This window comes from Felis catus, chromosome A1 (genome assembly GCF_018350175.1).
Source record: "Felis catus isolate Fca126 chromosome A1, F.catus_Fca126_mat1.0, whole genome shotgun sequence".
Taxonomy (NCBI): Eukaryota; Metazoa; Chordata; class Mammalia; order Carnivora; family Felidae; genus Felis; species Felis catus.
In genome coordinates, this window is record NC_058368.1 from 89245815 (window position 1) to 89261725 (window position 15911).

Genomic DNA, 15911 nt, shown 5'->3' on the forward strand with positions numbered 1-15911 from the left:
GGGGAGAATTAGTGAACTAAGTGATGCAATCAAACGGAACACTATCTGTAGCACAGACATTCCAGAAGAAGAGAAAGAGAAAAGGGGCTGAAGGTGTACTTAAACAAATCATAGCTGAGAACTTCCCCAATCTGGGCAAGGAAACAGACATTCAAGTCCAAAAGCACAGAGAACTCCCTTCAAACGTAACTTGAATTCATATTCTACATGACATATCATAGTGAAACTGGCAAAATACAAGGATAAAGAGAGAATTCTGAAAACATCTAGGGATAAACGGGCCTTAAATACAAAAATATACACATACGGGTAGTAGCAGACCTATCTACTCAAAGTTAGCAGGCCATAAAAATGGCAGGAAATCTTCAATGTGATGAAAAGGAAAAATATGCAGCCAACAATCCTTTATCCAGCAAGCCTGTCACTCAGAATAGAAGGAGAATAAAGGTTTTCCCAAACAAAAATTGAAGGAATTCATCACCACTAAACCAGCCCTACAAGAGATCCTAAGGGGGACTATGTGAGTGAAATGTTGCAAGGACCACAAGGTACCAGTGACAACACTACAAGCATGAAAGCCACAGTTAACACAATGATTCTAAACCCATATCTTTCATAATAACACTGAATATGAATGGACTAAATACTCCAACCAAAAGACATAGGGTATAAGAATAGATATAAAAAAAATAAGACCCACCTATTTGCTGTCTACAAGAGATTCATTGTAGACCTGAGGACACCTTCAGACTTAAAGTGAGGGGATGGAGAACTATCTATCAAGCCACTGGAAGTCACAAGAAACTGGGGTAGCCATACTTATATCAGATAAACTAGACTTTAAATTAAAGGCTGTAACAAGAGATGAAGAATGGCATAATAATTATAGAGTCTATCCATCAGGATGAGCTAAAAAATTATCAATGTCTATGTGCCAAATACGGGAGCCCCCAAATATATAAAACAATTAATCACAAACATCAGCAACCCTACTGATATGAATGGGGTAATTGCAGGGGACTTTAATACTCCACTTACAACAATGGATAGATCATCTAGACACAGGATCAATAAAGAAACAAGGGCCCTGAATGATACATTGGACCAGATGGACTTGACAGATATATTTAGAACTCTGCATCCCAAAGCAGCAGAATATACTTCTTCTTGAGTGGACATGGACATTCTCCAAGATAGGTCACATAATGGGTCACAAACCAGCCCTCCATAAATATAAAAGAATTGAGATCATACCATGCACACTTTCAGATCACAATGCTGTGAAACTTGAAATCAACCACAGGAAAAAGTCTGGAAAGCCTCCAAGAGCATGGAGGTTAAAAACATCATACAATGAAACAAATGGGTCAGCCAGGCAATTAGGGAAGTATTAAAAAATATATGGAAACAAATGAAAATGAAAATACAACAATCCAAACGCTTTGGGATGCAGCAAAGGCAGTCCTGAGAGGAAAATACATTGCAATCCAGGCTTATTTCAAGAAACAAGAAAAATCCCAAATACAAAATCTAACAGCACACCTAAAGGAACTGGAAGCAGAACAGCAAAGACACCCCAAACCCAGCAGAAGAAAGCATATAATGAAGATCAGAGCAAAAATAAACACTATACAATTTAAAAACAAAAACAAAAAACAGTAGAGCAGACCAATGAAACCAAGAGTTGGTTTTTTGAAAAACTAAACAAAATTGGAACACCTGGGTGGCTCAGTCGGTTAAGCCTCTGACTTCAGCTCAGGTCATGATGTCACAGTTCATGAGTTCGAGCCCTGCATCAGGCTCTGTGCTGACAGCTCAGAGCCTGGAGCCTGCTTCAGTTCCTGTCTCTCTCTCTCTCTCTCTCTCTCTCTCTCTCTCTCTCTCTCTCTCTCTCAAAAATAAATAGACATTAAAAAATTTTTTAAGTAAAAAAATAAAAAATATTTATATACACCTCTGGTCAGTCTTCTCCAAAAGAAAAGAGAGAGGACCCAAATAGATAAAATCATGGATAAAAATGGATTTATCACAACCAATCCCTGAGAAATACAAGCAATTATCAGGGAATACTGTGAGAAATTATATGCCAACAAACTGGACAACCTGGAAGAAATGGACAGATTCCTAAACACCCACACACTACCAAAACTCAAACAGGAAGAAATAGAAAATTTTAACAGACCCATAACTAGTGAAGAAATTGAATCAGTTATCAAAAATCTCCCAACAAATAAGAGTCCTGGGCCAGATGTCGTCCCTGGGGAATTCTACCAGACATATAAGCAGAGTTAATACCTATCCTTCTCAAGCTGTTCTAAAAAATAGAAAGGGAAGGAAAACTTCCAGACTCATTTTATGAAGCCAGCATTACTTTGATTCCCAAACCAGACAAAGGCCCAGCAAAAAAGAGAACTACAGGCCAATATCCCTGATGAATATGGAAGCAAAAATTCTCAATAAGATACTAGCGAATCGAATTCAACAGCATATAAAAAGAATTATTCACCATGATCAAGTGGGATTCACTCCTTGGCTGCAGGGCTAGTTCAACATTCACAAATCAATCACTGTGATACATCATATTAATAAAAGACAGGATAAGAACCATATAATACTGTCACTAGATGCAGAAAAAGCATTTGACAAAATACAGTGTCCTTTCTTAATAAAATCCCTTGAGAAAGCTGGAACATACAGAAACTTCATAGAAGCCATTTATGAAAAGCCCACAGCTAATATCATCCTCAATGGGGAAAAAGTGAGAGCTTTCCCCCTGAGACATGGAGCATGACAGGGATGTCCACTCTTGCCACTGTTGTTTAACATAGTGTTGGAAGTTCTAGCATCAGCAATCAGACAACAAAAGGAAATCAAAGGCATCAAAATTGGCAAAGATTAAGGCAAAGTTTCACTTTTTTGCAGATGACATGATACTCTACATGGAAAACCCGACAGACTCCACCAAAAGTCTGCTAGAACTGCTACATGAATTTAGCAAAGTTGCAGGATACAAAATCAATGTACAGAAATCAGCTTCATTCTTATACACTAATAATGAAACAACAGAAAGACAAATAAAGAAACTGATCCCATTCACAATCGCACCAAGAAGCATAAAATACCTAGGAATAAATCTAACCAAAGATGTAAATTCTGTATGCTGAAAACTATAGAAAGCTTATGAAGAAAATTGAAGAAGATATAAAGAAATGGAAAAACATTCCCTGCTCATGGATTGGAAGAATAAATATTGTCAAAATGTCAATACTACCCAAAGCTATCTACACATTCAATGCAATCCCAATCAAAATTGCACCAGCATTCTTCTCGAAACTAGAACAAGCCATCCTAAAATTCATATGGAACCACAAAAGTCCCTGAATAGCCAAAGTAATTTTGAAGAAGAAGACCAAAGCAGGAGGCATCACAATCCCAGACTTTAGCCTCTACTACAAAGCTGTAATCATCAAGACAGCATGGTATTGGCACAAAAACAGACACATAGACCAATGGAATAGAATAGAAACCCCAGAACTAGACCCACAAACGTATGGCCAACTCATCTTTGACAAAGCAGGAAAGAACATCCAATGGAAAAAAGACAACCTCTTTAACAAATGGTGCTGGGAGAACTTGGCAGCAACATGCAGAAGGTTGAAACTAGACCACTTTCTCACACCATTCACAAAAATATACTCAAAATGGATGAAGGACCTGAATGTGAGACAGGAAACCATCAAAACCCTAGAGGACAAAGCAGGAAAAGACCTCTCTGACCTCAGCCGTAGCAATCTCTTACTCGACACATCCCCAAAGGCAAGGGAATTAAAAGCAAAAATGAATTACTGGGACCTTATGAAGATAAAAAGCTTCTGCACAGCAAAGGAAACAACCGACAAAACTAAAAGGCAACCAACGGAATGGGAAAAGATATTTGCAAATGACATATCGGACAAAGGGCTAGTATCCAAAATCTATAAAGAGCTCACCAAACTCCACACCCGAAAAACAAATAACCCAGTGAAGAAATGGGAAGAAAACATGAATAGACACTTTTCCAAAGAAGACATCCGGATGGCCAACAGACACATGAAAAGATGCTCAACGTTGCTCCTTATCAGGGAAATACAAATCAAAACCACACTCAGATATCACCTCACGCCAGTCAGAGTGGCCAAAATGAACAAATCAGGAGACCATAGATGCTGGCGAGGATGTGGAGAAACGGAAACCCTCTTGCACTGTTGGTGGGAATGCAAATTGGTGCAGCCACTCTGGGACACAGTGTGGAGGTTCCTCAGAAAATTAAAAATAGACCTACCCTATGACCCAGTAATAGCACTGCTAGGAATTTATCCAAGGGATACAGGAGTACTGATGCATAGGGGCACTTGTACCCCAATGTTTATAGCAGCACTTATGGAAAGAGCCTAAATGTCCATCAACTGATGAATGGATAAAGAAATTGTGGTTTATATACACAATGGAGTACTACAGGGCAATGAGAAAGAACGAAATATGGCCCTTTGTAGCAACGTGGATGGAACTGGAGAGTGTGATGTTAAGTGAAATAAGCCACACAGAGAAAGACAGATACCATATGTTTCCACTCTTATGTGGATCCTGAGAAACTTAACAGAAACCCATGGGGGAGGGGAAGGAAAAAAAAAAGAGGTTAGAATGGGAGAGAGCCAAAGCATAAGAGACTCTTAAAAACTGAGAACAAAAAATAAGAAAACAAAAACAATGTAGTAGAGGGCAGGGAACATATGGTGAGAAAGAGAACACAGATGCTAAAAGGGAAGGATCAGGGGAAAGGCAACAACACGAATGGGATGAGGAACAGAAACAGAAGGAGCACCTGAGTGAAGTGGGAAGCCAGCCATAGGGACAGAGTTCTCCTATTATCAATGCCACAGTGAGATCTCTGACTTCTGGGACTCTGGGGGCTGTGAGAGCCCAGCATCACAGACTCTTTTATTCTGATGGGAAAGATAGTGGAATAGACCACGTTGCCTGCAAACCCCTCTAGCACTCTTTGGAAGTCCTGCCATGTCAAGGTCTTCCCATAGCAGCCCCTGGCCCTTTAGTAACCAGAAACATCTTACCCCAACTTTAACAGGGACAACAGTCATGGCCTGACCCTTTCCAGCTTCCTCTCTCACCATTGGACATGTTCAAGAACCTTGCCTGTCCCAAGTGACAAGGGTTCCATGTAATAACCTGCAAGGCTAAAATCAGAATATCCAAACATCTCAGGCTTGTCCCAACTTTCCTCTCCAAATTAATATGCCAAATCTCACTCATGTCTCTACCAGCTAGACCCTATGCTTGCATTCACATCAACCCATCTGCCTGGAATGACTTCATTTATTCAACAGATATTTTTTGAGCACTTACTATGTGCCAGCCACTATGCTACATGCTAGGAATCAAGTGAACAAGGAGACACAGTCTCCTCCTGGGAGCTGACACTCTTGCTGACCCTTTCCCCCTACCTCTGAAATCTGCACTCTTCCATCAATTCCCTCTCCATCTGTGATCACTCCTCTTTCTTATAGTGCTTGGTGTTTAGAATCCGTAAGTTGCTGATTGATCAAGTTTTGTCTTGTTGATCAACAGAACATCAAAGGTTACTAGTGTGGGGATCTATAAACTCTGAAATGTATGAAAACCTGGTGCTTATGTGCGTAGTTCTGGTCCAAAATTTTTATTACATTTCCCTAAAAAGTGAAAAGACCCTACTTTTTATTGTTGAATTGAAGTTATTTATCTTGTCGTGGTATTTACATTTTCAAGATGAATTTCACAATGTTATGGTATGTTTACTAAGCACAAAGACCTTGAGTGTGATTCCTGTGTGCTCCACATATTACCTATGCACACCTGATTGGAGATTGTCATTTGTTTGATGGAATTGAAGGAGGCTCCTGGATCCTGAAGGATAACTGGAATATCCAAGGCTGAGTAGAAACTGATTATATATTCAGGGATAAGGACAAGGCAAACCCTGAGGCAGAGAGAAGAAAGCAGTGTTGATGGGGGAGGCAAGCTGAGCACATTGGCTGAGCAGCAGACTCACAGAGGGAAGCAGTGGAGGAAGACTGGTCCTGAACAACAGGTTGAGGAGTTGGGACTTTATACATCACTAAGTCATAGTTAAGAGCTAAGATTCAGCCAATTAATAGCTTTGGGCAAGTGCTCACTGAAGCTTTCATCTCATCTGCAAAATGAGGATAAGAATAATTACCTTCTATAGTTGTTATAAAGATTAAAAGGACTCGTGTGCTAAAAAAACACCAGACATTTGCACAGTTCACCCAGAAAAAGCTAAACAAATGGTGGCCATTGTTGCTGTTGATTGAAGAAGCTGGTCCAAGGCTGTTCACAGGATGGCGGAGAGATGGAGGGACCTAAGAAGGGTCTCTAAAAGACATAAAAATAAACTTTGATGGTACAAACAGAAGAGGGACACCAGCTGTGTAATATTGGACAGGTTTCTTAATCATTCTGAACCCCAGTTTCATCATGTATAGTGGCTGTGAGGATAAAATAAGATAATGAATGTAAAAGCCCCTATTCTAGTGTCTGGCACATAGTAAGTATCCAATACAAAGTGACAGCTATTGAGAAGTATACAATCTCCAACACTTAGTATGCTCTGTACAAATGTGGTAGAAAGATAAAGGAGGAGGGAAGTTTTTTTAAAAGCACATTGCATTGGAAATCAGAATTTTCAAGTTGAAAGGGAAATTGGATGCTTATTACTCTCTTATCAGATGCATTTATTGATTTTCAATGTGTTTTCATAAATTGACCAGATAAACTGATCTTTACAAATGAAAAAGGCACCAATCAATGTAATCTAAGACCTTGCTGCCATTTGAGATGCACATTTCTCCTGACAAACTACCAAGGGAGTACAACACAAATAGTTTTAGTTGGGCAACAGTGAGAGATATTAGGGCAGGAAAGTCCTTCTATGTCCCCCATATCAGACTTGCCAGAGCCCTAGACTATGCATGAGAGACTCTTGCAGAGCTGTGCAGAAGAATTTCATCAAGGAGCCCATCAGTAGAAAGGGGAAAAGTCAAACTCAGGGCAACTTTCTCAAAGAGAAATGAAACTGTGGAATTGGAAGAGAAGGGAAAAAATACCAAAAACCAAAGCATGCTTTTCAAAATAATGGCAGATCCCTAACTGTCCTTCAAGAAGAAGGGGTATAGGAGAAAATATCCAAATGGAAAAATATATACAAGGTGTGGAGAAGAAGCAAGGAGAAACATTTTCCCAAGAGTTAGAAACATGGGTCAGCAAGAGGCAACTTCACCACTCTCATTCAAAATCTAACAGCCAGATGTCATCAGGAAAGTTAGCTTTCCCAATACCCTAGGGGGCCCATTTCAGAAGGTCTATCCATTGTCACATCCTCTCTAAACTTTAAAAGACAAAACAGTCCCCATCTTTCTTAAAACCTCTGGTGAGACGCTGAGGAATTCACTTCCTCTTCTGGGTCTCAGTCTCTCAAGCAGTAACACGATAGGTTGGATGAAACAACTCTCAGGTCATCCCTTGAACTAATCACAGAACAAATAATTAGGAGGTAGAAACCCATGCCAGAAACAAAATCTAACCACACAAGAGGTCTCTACCTCAGTAGAAATAGTAAGGAGGTGAATGGCAAAAGTAGTTGTAGGGTGAATAAACATTTTAAGCATTTGATAACAGAAGGAGAAATACAAGACACATAAAGGAAGAATCTTACCTGAAGCCATGCAATCAATAACATCAGGAAGGGCCTGGAAGTGAGGAGGGAAGGTCAGGAGTCTCGACCCCTTTGTCCTTGGAAAACAGACTTCACCAAGGGAGGGCTGCTCTAATCAGTTGGGTCTGCAACAGGATCTCTTTCAGTGCAGGGAAGCCAGTGAGCCTCCATCTCCTTAGAAGGAAATGGAGCTTAAATGGAAAAAGGGAAGACCTTCTGTTAGAGAAACAAAGTTTCAAAAAAAAAAAAAAAAGACTTGTGTAGTCAGAACTCGTCTAGAATCTCTCCTGTTTTGTGAAATTGGGAGTTGACTGAGGTGTTTGGGGCACTCCCCATTCACAGGTAGGCATGCTTGATGCCTTCCATGAGGACTGTGGAAAGGTTTTAAAGAAATGCATTAGGATTGGTTAAAATGGGAAGAAAATGGGTTCTGAAAAAAGGGACACACATGCGCATGCGCATGCACACAGACACACACACACACACACAAACACACACACACAGCACATACAAAACCTAGAAGAGTAAGCTTCATCCTAAAACCTTGTTGGAATAATTAGTGGTTAAGAAAAAGTCTTCCAGAAACAACAATTGTAGCACAGAGAGATCATATATCTTATTCAAAAGGAAGGCAAGGTGGCCTTCCTTGCCACCTTTGTAGGACTCAGGAAAAAGCCTCTCGCTCATGGATGAAACCCCTCACTGGACCAGGGACAACATTTGAGTGAGAAGTTTATTCCCTCACTTCTCACTGCTACCCATTGTTCTTCCCCTCTGCTGTGACTAGGGAAAGTTGCTTCTATTTTCACAAATCCTTGGAGACCCCTCCTCTGTCACATCTCTGTCCCTAGTCTCTGGCAATTAAACCTCCTAGGGAAGGCAGCCTCCTGCGAAGTTCTCTGCTCACCTCAGCTACAACAACAAGCAAACTCTCTCCCAGGAGAAGGAGGAGGGGAAAACTGGGGAGGGTTTCTATAGTTCAACCTGGGAAGAATTGGCTCTCCCTCCATTCCATAAAAAGAATAGGGAACATTGGCTTTTGTTCTGTGTTCTGTGTTGTGTGTTTTGTTCTGTGTTATGTCCCACTTGGAAATATCCACTAAATACTGTATGTAAGCAAAGGGAATTTTCCAGAGACTTCCAGAGTGTCACTCCTCTACATCTTTCTGCCTCCTCCCAATACCTCAGCCTAATGAGGAAGCAACCATCCAAGGTCCCATTGACGCTTCTTATCTCAGAGCTCAATTCCACTGGAATTCAAAGAAGTCTTCAAGAGGTCAAGGGTTCAACAAACACCCTGCCATGACCAAGAGTTCATCTTTCTCTGACATTGACCACCTCCTACTACTCTCCTGTCAGCTCCTACCCACTTGACTTTCTCTCCTATTAAGAAATTCACACAAATAAAGGTAGCATAGCACAGACACTTGACCTTGAAGTCAGACAGAGCTGGGTGGGAATCTTTTACAGATTTGACATTGGGCAAGGGATTAATCTGAACTGTTTTCTCATGTGTGAAATGATAATGATGATGTTAACTACAAATATTCCTTGTGAGCATTAATTGAATAAAATATCTGAAGTGTTCTCCCTGTTTACAGGTTCTAAGAATTGTAGTTACTAGTGTCACTGCCCTCCCATCTCTCTTAAGCCCAAAAGCAGATACAAAATACAGACTTTAAAAAAATCGTTAATAAATATCACTAAACAAATAACTGAATCCAATAGCAAGCAACAAAACAAATGCTGAGGACAGGGAAGAATCTGATTTACAGAGTTACCACACTATAACATTCTAAATGTCCAGTTTTCTGTGTAAAATTACAAAGCATAAAAATAAAGGGCATAATCCATTCACAGAAAAAATGAGCTAAAACTGTCCTTGAGATAGCATAGATATTAGATTTACTAGACAAAAATTTAAATAAACTGACAAATATTCTCAAAGAGCTAATGGAGAGGAGTCTGGATATGTGAGTAGGAAGATCGTGACAAAGTAGGTGAACCCTACTCTCACCTCATTTCACAAATACCACTAGATAACTATCAAATCATCCTAAATACCACAGAAATTAATTAACCTGAAGACTGACAGAACAAACTCCAAAACTAAAGGGAAAGAAAAATCCACTTTGAAGAAGATAGGGAGTATGGAGACATGGTTTAGGAAAGAAATGAATCATGGGTGCTACAGAGGGGAGGGAGCCATTATCACAAAGAAGGGCAAAAGAGAGAGGAGCACACAAGGGAATGCATGAAGAGAACATATCCCCAAAGATGATGGCTTAGAAAACAAGGGTCAGGGCGCATGGGTGGCTCAGTTAGTTGAGTCTCATACTATTGATTTTGGTTCAGGTCCTGATCCCAGGGTTGTGGGGTTGAGCCCCTCATCAGGCTCCCCACTGACTATGGAACCTGCCTAAGATTCTGTCTCCTTCTTCCTTCTCCCCAGCTCATGTACTCTCTATCTCAAAAAAAAAGGAAAGAAAAAAAGAAAATAAAAGAAAGAAAATGAGAAGGGCTGAATTTCACGAATTATTGTAACCAGCAGAGCTTGAAGACTGTTGATTTAAAGGTCAGCAGGCTTGGCTGGGATAGAGCTCTGAGGGCACTGCCATACTCCTAGAGAAAAAAAGGCAAATAACCTGGAGGAAGATGGCATGGAAACATCTTTTTTTTTTTTAGTTTATTTACTTATTTTAAGAGAGTGAGGGAGAGCACATATGCACAAGTATGCATGCGCAAGCTAGGGAAGGTAGCAAGAGATAGAGAGAATCCCAAGCAGGCTCTGCACTGTCAGCACAGAGCCTGTGCTGGATTTGAACTCATGAACTGTAAGATCATGACCTGAGGTGAAGTCAGACGCTTAACCAACTGAACCACCTAGGTGTCCTGGAAACACCAATCTTAAGAAAGCCTAGGGTACACAGGGAGAGATTTTTGCTCTTCTTGGAGCCTTCCATAAGTGGCAATGTTCATGGAGAACCCATTCTAGGAACCAAGGAGCTAGCTGACACCATTTACTTCCCTGCCCATCACCAAAAAAAGAGAGCCACCTGTGGAAAACAGCACAGTACCAACAATGGCTGCATAACTTGCTTACATGAAGCCCCACACCCCTGCACTCTGGTGGGACTTCCCTTCCCAGTCATGTTTGCCTCAGTCCCAGCACAGCAGTACCTTCCTCCAGAAAGACCAGCACATGTTCTGCCCACACCACATCTCCCAACCAAAGGGTTCTTCTGGGCTTCTGTTCTAGTGGAAGTAGTATCAGGTCTCATGTAACAAGCATATCCGAGCACACCTAACTGAAACATGCCACATTCAGACCAGGAACCAAACACTGCTTGTCAAGGAGAGCCTGTGCAGATGACTGGCATGAAGGATAGGGCAGCCAGAACACAACAGCAGACCACATGCAACACACACTGGAGGCACTCCCTGAAGCCCCAGGCCTTGGGCACTACATGACCTCTTCTTCATAAAGCCATTACATTCAGGAGCAGCAGACATAACCGGCTTTTCTAAAACAGAGAAGAAGGGAGAGACCTAAACAACTTGCTAAGACAGAGCAATTTATCCAAATGAGAGAACAAGATAAGACCATGGCCAGATATCTAAGCAAAATAGATATAAGTAGCATATCTGATGGGGAATTGAAGCAACAATCATAAATATACTCCCTGGGCTTAAGAAAAGAATAGAAGACATCAATGAGACTCTTACCACAGAGATAAAAGAAGTTAAAAAATCAATCAGACATGAAGAGTGCAATAAACAAGGTTGGAAACAAGCATGATGCAATGAACAGCAGGCTGGAGGAAGCAGAGGAACAAATTACTGACTAAAAAGACAAATTGATGGGAATGATGAAGCTGAATAAAAGAAAGAATTATAAAATGTGAGAATAGATTTAAGTAACTCAGTGACTCCATAAAACATAGTAACTTGCATATTACGGAAGTCCCAGAAGAGGAAGGGAGACAAAAGGGGACAATTTATTTGAAGAAATAATAGCTGAAAACTTCCCTAATCTGGGGACGGAAACAGAAATGCAGATCCAGGAGGCACAAAGAATTCCCAAAATCAACAAAAGCAGGACAACACAAAGACGTATAGTAATTACATTTGCAAAATGTGGTCATAAAGAAAAAAATACTGGGAGACTCTCAGAAGATGGCAGCATAGGAGGACACTGGGCTCACCTTGTCCTTCTGATTGCTTAGATTCCATCCATATCTGCCTAAATAACCCAGAAAACCACCAAAGACTAGCAGAATGGACTCTTCAGACCCAAGCATAGACGAGAGGCCCACGGAAGATGGTAGGAAAGGCAGAGAGGCGGTGCGTGCTACACGGACTGGTGGGAGGGAGCCGCGGTGGTGGAAGAGCAGCCCACCCAGCAAGGCAGAGCCCCCAAAGTCTGGCTTGCAAAAGCAGAGGGGCCAGACTCTGTGAGTTCTGACAGCCAGTGGGACAAACATCTGGAATGTTAAAAGTAAACAGCTCTGCTCTTGGAGAGTGGGGAGAGCGAGAGGACACTGGGAGGGAAGTTGTTGAGCCCCGGAAGACAGAGCTCAGCTTGGAGGGGGAGCAAAGGTGCTGGCCAGCGCCATCTCCCTCTCCCATCCCCCAGCCAAAATTCCAAACAGAACCAGTTCCTGTCACTGAACTTGCTTACACCACGCAAACACCCAATGCTGTGTTTCTGTGGATCCATCCCTCTGATGGGACTACCTCCCTCCTGGTGCTGCAGGGCCCCTCCCAAAGGGGACCGCCCACAGCAAAGCGAGCTAAGCCTGCCCCTCCTGCCCCTGTGCACCTTGCAGATCCAGCCCGGCTAATACACCAGATCCCATTGAAGCAACACCACAAGCCTAGCAATGTGCAAGTAGCCAAGACAGGGGTCAAACCACTCCACAGTGAGTCCTGTCCCTGGGAGAGGGGAAGATAAGGTACACACGAGTCTGACTGTGGCCCCAGCGGTGGCCTGGGAGCAGACATCAGGGCTGACTGTAGCGCCACCCACCAACACAACTTACTCCAGACAGCACAGGGGAAGTGCCCTGCAGTTTAGAGCCACCACAGGGAATACCCAAAAATGATTAAACAGAAGAACTCTCCTCAAAAGAAACTCCAGGAAGTAGCGACAGCTAACATATTGATCAAAAACGATTTAAGCATTATAATGGAACAAGAATTTAAGAATAATAGTCATAAAATTAATCATTGGGCTTGAAAAAGCACAGAAGACAGCAGAGAATCTATTGCTACAGATATCAAGGAACTAAGATAGTCATAAGGAGCTAAAAAATTCTATAAATGAGGTGCAAAATAAAATGGAGGCAGCCATAGCATGGATTGAAGAGGCAGAGGAGAGAATAGGTGAATTAGAAGATAAAATTATAGAAAAAGAGGAAGCTGAGAAAAAGAGAGATTAAAAAAATCTAAGAGTATGAGGGGAGAAGTAGAGAACTAAGTGATGCAATCAAAGGAACAACATCCATATCATAGGAATTCCAGAAGAAGAAGAAGAAGATAGAGAAAAGGGCTGAAGGTGTACTTGAACAAATCATAGCTGAGAACTTCCCTGATCTGGGGAAGAAAAAAGACATTGAAATCCAAGAGGCACAGAGAACTCCCTTCAGACAGAACTTCAATTGATCTTCTGTATGACATATCATAGTGAAACTGGCAAAATACAAGGATAAAGAGAGAATTCTGAAAGCAGCTAGGGATAAATACACTCTAATTTGCAAAGGTAGACCCATAAGGGTAGTCACAGACCTATCTACTGAAAGTTGGCAGACCAGAAAGGAATGGCAGGAAATCTTCAATGTGATGAACAGAAAAAATATGCAGCGAACAATCCTTTATCCAGCAGGCTTGTCATTCAGAATAGGAGAGATAAAGGTCTTCCCAAACAAACCAAAACTGAAGGAATTCATCACCAAGAAACAAGCCCTACAAGAGATCCTAAGGGGTACTCTGTGAGTGAAATGTTGCAGGGACAACAAAGTACCAAAGACATTGCTACGAGCATGAAACCTACAGCCATCACAATGACTCTAAACCCATATCTTTCTATAATAACACTGAATGTAAATGAACTAAATGCTCCAACCTAAAGACATAGGGTATCAGAATGGATTAAAAAAAAACAAGAGGGGCGCCTGGGTGGCACAGTCGGTTAAGCGTCCGACTTCAGCCAGGTCACGATCTCGCGGTCCGTGAGTTCGAGCCCCGTGTCGGGCTCTGGGCTGATGGCTCAGAGCCTGGAGCCTGTTTCCGATTCTGTGTCTCCCTCTCTTTCTGCCCCTCCCCCGTTCATGCTCTGTCTCTCTCTGTCCCAAAAATAAATAAACGTTGAAAAAAAAAATTAAAAAAAAAAAAAACAAGACCCATCTATTTTCTGTCTACAAGAGACTCATTTTAGACCTGAGGACACCTTCAGATTGAAAGTGAGGATATGAAGAAATATCTATCATGCTACTGGAAGTCACAAAAAAGCTGGAGTAGCCATACTTATATCAGACAAACTAGACTTTAAATTAAAGGCTGTAACAAGAGATGAAGAAAGGATCATATAATAATTACAGGGTCTATCCATCAAGAAGAGCTAATAATTATCAATGTCTATGCACCAACTACAGGAGCCCCAAATATATAAAACAATTAATCACAAAAATAGGCAACCTTATTGAGAAGATTGTGGTAACTGCAGGGGACTTTAATACTCCACGTACAACAATGGATAGATCATCTAGACACAGGTTCAATAAAGAAACAAGGGCCCTGGATGATACATTGGATCAGATGGACTTGACAGATATATTTAGAACTCTGAATCCCAAAGCAACAGAATATACTGTCTTCTCAAGTGCACATGGAACATTCTCCAAGATAGATCACATACTGGGTCACAAAACAGCCCTTCATAAGTATACAAGAATTGAGATCATACCATGCATACTTCCAGACCACAATGCTATGAAGCTTGAAATCAACCACAGGAAAAAGTCTGACAAACCTCCAAAAGCATGGATGTTAAAGAACACCCTACTAAAGAATGAATGGGTCAACCAGGAAATTATAGAAGAAATTTAAAAATACATGGAAACAAATGAAAATGAAAATACAACAATCCAAACGCTTTGGGATGTAGCGAAGGCAGTCCTGAGAGGAAAATACATTGCAATCCAGGCCTATCTCAAGAAACAAGAAAAATCCCAAATACAAAATCTAACAGCACACCTAAAGGAAATAGAAGCAGAGCAGCAAAGACACCCCAAACCCAGCAGAAGAAGAGAAATAATAAAATCAGAGCAGAAATAAACAATATAGAATCTAAAAAAAAAAAAAAGTACAACAGATCAAACAAACCAAGAGTTGTTTTTTTGAAAAAAATAAACAAAATGATAAACCTCTAGCCAGGCTTCTCAAAAAGAAAAGGGAGATGACCCAAAGAGATAAAATCATAAATGAGAATGGAACTATTACAACCAATCCCTCAGAAATATAAGCAATTATCAGGGAATAGTATAAAAAGTTATATGCCAACAAACTGGACAACATGGAAGAAATGGACAAGTTCCTACGCACCCATGCACTTCCAACACTCAAAAAGGAAGAAATAGAAAACTTGAACACACCTATAACCTGTGAAGAAATTGAATCAGTTATCAAAAACCTCCCAACAAATAAGAGTCCAGGACCAGATGGCTTCCCAGGGGAATTCTACCAGACATTTAAAGCAGAGATAATACCTAAACTTCTCAACCTGTTCCAAAAAATGGAAAGGGAAGGAAAATTCCAGACTTATTCTTTGAAGCCAGCATTACTTTGATTCCTAAACCAGACAGAGACCCAGCAAAAAAAGACAATGACAGGCCAATATCCGTGATGAGTATGGATGCAAAAATTCGCAATAAGATACTAGCAAATCGAATTCAACAGCATATAAAAAGAATTATACACCATGAAAAAGTGGGATTCATTCCTGGGCTACAGGGATGGTTCAACATTTGCAAATTAAACAATGTGATACATCACATTAATTAAAGGAAAGAAAAGAACATATGATCTGGTCTATCGATGCAGAAAAAGCATTTGACAAAATTCAGCATCCTTTCTTATAAATATCCTC